Consider the following 5,184-nt stretch of genomic DNA (forward strand, 5'->3'; position numbering starts at 1 on the left):
GAATCTTAATAGGGTTATACCATATAGACACTACTAATTCTGGACTACCTCACTCACCCCATGAGCCCCTGTTTATATGCCACATTCAGACTTAATTAAGAATACGATAACATATATTTTAATGTCATTGTGAGGAAATGAGGAAGTGAGGAAGTTTGGCCAGTTATGGTGAGTAGTGAGAACCATAGATGTCTCTGATAACCTGCCAGACTACTACATCCAGGGGTTAAAGTTTACTCACAGCTTTTACACACAAGCACACAGAGAAAATATAACAAAATATATACAAAATATTATATGTATGTATATATTCTGCAAAAGACAAAGACTGCAGGGCTTCTATCACTTTTGTTGCTCTTGTGAAGCGACTGTGTGCACGTGACGGATATAGAACTTGTCATTGGCGGAAATAGCTATCAATTGTCCAATAAACGTCCACCATCCTGGCGTTGATTCAGCCAATCAGCGATCAGCTTTACCCGACGCACTTGTTTAAAACCAGAAAAGAAAAAAGCTTGTCATGAGGACACAACGGTGTGCTAAGAAGAACAAGAAATTCAAGAAAGAATGTTTATTAGAAGAGTGACACTGATACCTGCTCGGTTTTTGTAAGTATCATTCAGGTGCTTTTGGTTTACCTTTTTGTTTTAGGAAGAACTTTATAACATTTTAAAAACTGAAGCGAATGTAAGATGCTAGCATAGCTAACAGCTAACAATTTCGCTAACTCGGCTAGCGCTCGTTAGTTGGCCTTTTGCTTTAACCAACGTAACTGTTTGTATGTGACGCCGAAGGAAAAAACATTATCAGCCAACCATTCCTGTTTCTTCCACTGCCACATAGGCCTGTTTTAGTTTCTTTACGATAGATTTCAAAAACCGAGATTGGCCACGTTTTATGCGCATGGCCGTGGCTAACATGCCTGCCTTGCATGGGCCGTCGTTTTACGCAGGTGTTGCTAATTGTGACCAACTTCCCACATTGCAGTGATTTAACAGACTCCGGACTAGCAGTCACGGCAGATGATACAGACTGGATGAAGCTACCTGCGAACCAGACATGTGCACGCAAGGTATACACAAACAAAACAGGCATGTCGGTGTCTCCGACAGGGCGTTGCATGTAAGAGTCGGGGGGGTGTTGGCGGGTGAGGGTGATGAGTTGCACTAATCAGTTGGGGTGTCTGCTGCAGTGGCATCAGCACCCCAATCCGACCCAACCTGAGGACACAGAGTGTGCACAGGGGCCATCTGACTCAACCCACTCCCCCCCTTTGTTTGGTCAAAAGAGTTTGTGTTATGCATATTTATTTTATTTTTTTTAGAACATGTATTAATGCCTTCTGTTTTGTTTCTTTCTCGTTTTTGTGTGGAAGGATGCTGTACTGTGGAGTTTCTCAAGCTCCACTTCCCCCTCCCTCAAGCAGAACTTAACTATCAGCTTACTGACCTGAAGCCCAGCTCTTTCATTTCTCAAGGTTTGTTTTTAAATGTGCTGTCTAACTAGGATAATTATTTCTTTTGCTTTTACCAAAGGGTTTTCTTACTTTGTTTTTAGTCACCCACAGTGCTATTGACGAGTGTCCCTGAATGACTCTGGTTTTCCAAGGAAAGCATCTGCTTCAGATAATAAAGAATATCTGTCATGTACCCTAATCAGTTTATTGGCTTCTGTCCACTAGTTTGTTTTTTTTTTTTTTGGATGCATTTTATTTGACAAACGATGTGTCGCGGTAACATTTCTTCATGCAAAATAGTTACTTGTATTGGAAGTTGGACAGCTGAGTGAATTCGTTATGGCAGTCACTATAGCTGCTCGTCTTTTAGATTGATAAATTAAGCTGAATCACTTTCATTGTATCGGAAGGTATTTTGATGACTCTGATCTACATTGTAAGCTGTATGGACCTTCATCCAGACTGTTTAACAGGAACCTTTTTCTAAAAAGTGGGGGACTCAACTGGGGAAACTAGGGTCACACAGGGTTGCAATTGAAATGCCTTTCCTTTTTTTGTTGTGCAATACCTTAATAGTGTTTTAGAGAGCCACTAGGGTGTGGCAGTGATGAGTTGCACTTTTAGTCAGGTTGCTGATTGCAGTGGCACAGCAAACCTGTCCTTGACAACCTGTGATGACACCCATTGTGCACAGGGGCCATCTGAGTCACTCAAAAACTGAAAGGGGGGAAAAAAGTGGGCCAGTGTTTAAAGGTTTTTCTTTTGTCATGTCTTGACCTACTATTCTGTGCTTTTGTTCTGCTCTCTTCCTTTCCAAGCCTGCAGATGGGAGACTTCAAAGATGTGGTTAGGAAAGATGTTGGAGCCATTGTGAACAAAATGTATCCTGCCAGCAAAAGCTTTGCCTTCATACTGTGTGGAATAAAGTCTGCCTACTCAAACCTGAGAGCTGGTGAGCAAAAACAACCTAGTTCAACTAACTCTTGTTTTTTTTTTTTTTTTTTTTTTTTTTTTTTTTAAATTATGAAAAGCAAATCCTTTCTCTTACCTGTTTGTCCTCTTTTGTGGATTGTCTCATCTTTGTAAAAGGTCACAGCAAAAAGACACAAAATAAAGATGAGAAATGCAAAAACATAGCTAAACCTGTCATATTTTACATGGTGTAACTTCCATGTGAAGTTGGACAACAGTGAATTTTTGAGTGCATAAAACAGATTGTTGGTTATTGGTGAAAATGAATGATGGCTTTTATTCACACCAATCATGTTTTCAGTCTGCTTGATGTCAGAGATGCTCAGTGACCTCTTGGCAATGGTAACATACAGTGAGAAGCTGTTTTTACTTTTTGTCTAGCACATTAATTTCTTACTGTGTTAATGACTTGATACATTTCTATTCTATCATTTAACAGCTTCCATGAGCCAGCAGCTGCTCTGTTGGTCAATGATCCAGTTAAAACTTAGGCCACTTGATAGTTGGCTTCTTTGGGGAAACAAAAACTGCCCACAATAGTGTTTTTCATACTTTTGTCCTTATTACTTCCTTAACTTTGTCATAGTCTGCTTTTAAATTTCTTTTGTCCTCTTTCTGTCTCCCTCCTTTTGTCCCTGCAGGTGTTCTCACACCCAGAAAACTACCAGCCCGGTAGCAGCAGCCACTGGTGCAGTCGCAACTCACAACCCAAGTTCAGCCTGGACCTCTGCCTGCTGCACACGTCTCCTGCTGTTGGTCCCTGAGCTGCTGCAATACAACCTGAGCTGATCTTGTCTGATGCAGAACGACATAGTTCCTGTATGTGAATTTCCACTAAAAGCTTTTATAAGGTCCTAAACCTTTTATGTTAACTAATAAGGAGGGCTTGCTGTTAGCACTGAACTCCCAACTTTAAAAAATGTAAGATTTTAAATTGGCACTTTCATAGATTCAGAAGAAATACAAATGGCTTTTAAGTGTCCTTCGGCTATATATTGAGATGGGTCTGATTTCTGTCGTAGTTCAGTGACTCGATGTCAAACCAGAAGCATCTGCAGGGCAGGAGCACCTCATTCACTGTGAAGAGGCACAAACTGAGTCATTCTGATAAGAATCAATATTGGACAGTCCAACTAGAAGTCACAATTGCACTTTTAAGTCATGGAAACAGGATATTGATATTGTAACTTGAATGTTGGAATAACAAATATGCAGTTCCTTAACAGAATTTTTGTTGTGTGCCCCCCTCTATTTTTCAGTGTAAAAATTCTGTGATATTAACATCAGATTGTGGTTTTGGTAAACTACAAGCAATGATGCTATGAGGTTTACCTGTAATGTCAAAATGACCATCAGAGATGACATACATTTTTGTCTGGCCCATTGATGACATTGATGATTCTCTTTGTAGGCTCTGTCTGCCTCCCACTGCTTATCATCGTGACCCAAATCCTGCCTGTGTTAATGCTGGTCACAGCCCAGATTCTGTCTGGGGACCTGAATGTCAGCAGGCAGGTTTTTACACAGGTGAGGACATATTTTCTTTTTTAATCAATTTGATGCATTTTTATTCTGAGTGAAAAATTTAGTCTGACTCTGTAAAAGAGGAGTTAAAACAAATGATAGAAAAAAATATCTGTTGAGCTGTTTTTTCTGTTTTTATAAACATTTTTGCTTTAAATTACTGAAGACAATTTTCCAAGACTAAAACTTTTCCATTTTTGCTCAGTCTTGTCTGTTACTCTGAAGACAGACCCATCTCTTCTGTTTTTTTGCTGTGCAGATGGACGAGGTGTTGGACCAGAGTAGGATGTCAGAAGCTAACGGCATCAGCAGTGCTGCACAGCATCTTCAGTATCAACACTGACCATTGTGTGCCTTGGGAAGACATCTCACAGTTCTATATGCTGTATTGTGAGCTTATTGCTGGTGAGGAACACAGGAGGAAATCCAGTTTAGCTAATTCAGACCGCCTTCATTTTTCCATCTGTTTTATTTAATTTACAGAATTCAATCAAATCAAAAATGTACTGCTTAAATTACAATCTTAAAAACTAGAGAAATGGGGTGTTCCTAAACTTTTGACCGGTAGCGTATTTCTAACACTGTTGTCATGGCATCCAACTTTTCAGTAATCCTTTTGAGTCTGGCAGTTTTTTACAGTGGTGACTGGAAGGGGTTCACAGTGTCAGTGGATTCCTCTGAAGGTGTTGCAGTTTTTGTGGTTTTCTTGCATCATCAGAGGCCGCAGCTCATCATAAATATCTGCAATATTCTCAGAGGTTTTGTCAGCCAGCAGCAGCTTCTCAGACTTGATAATGTGTGCATTTTGAAGCTGGGTCTGGGCAACATGACATAAAATCCATATGCTTTTCATTGACCTCAGTAATAATAAAGGCAACAATTTTAAAAAAACATAATTTTCCTTTTTTTTGGGGGGGGGCAACCAATTCTGACTTTATTAAACAGACTGGGGACAAACCAAACATGACTGGAACATAAAGAGTCTATCAACCTTTTAAAACAACCTTTTGTGCTTTTGTCATTTCATTGAACAAAATTTTAATATGGTTTTTATTTTGTGTTGGAGGTAATTGGGGAAAAATTGGAACTGCATTTTTATTAAGTGCAACAAGACAACACCGTTAGCCACAGCTGTCAAATACTGGTATATTTATATGGGTTTTCCAACTTTCACATGGATTGAGTTCTAGTCGTTGACTTGATTGGGTGGGGGGGCCATAGTTACTATACTT

The 5,184-nt window shown here is 39.7% G+C and overlaps 1 long non-coding RNA gene across 2 annotated transcripts; it reads left to right on the forward strand.

Annotated features, from left to right (window-relative positions):
- Nucleotides 1-512: 512 nt before the first annotated feature.
- On the forward strand, nt 513-4,813 carry LOC111224742. Of its 2 annotated transcripts, XR_002665239.1 has the most exons (7): nt 513-608; nt 988-1,072; nt 1,376-1,477; nt 2,275-2,408; nt 3,070-3,247; nt 3,840-3,955; nt 4,212-4,813. It is a non-coding gene; the product is annotated as an uncharacterized LOC111224742 (long non-coding RNA). The 2 variants fall into 2 exon arrangements; XR_002665240.1 differs by lacking the exon at nt 988-1,072.
- The last annotated feature ends 371 nt before the right edge of the window (nt 4,814-5,184 follow it).

This window comes from Seriola dumerili, unplaced genomic scaffold (genome assembly GCF_002260705.1).
Source record: "Seriola dumerili isolate Sdu_G_001 unplaced genomic scaffold, Sdu_1.0 BDQW01000011.1, whole genome shotgun sequence".
In the NCBI taxonomy this organism is placed as follows: Eukaryota; Metazoa; Chordata; class Actinopteri; order Carangiformes; family Carangidae; genus Seriola; species Seriola dumerili.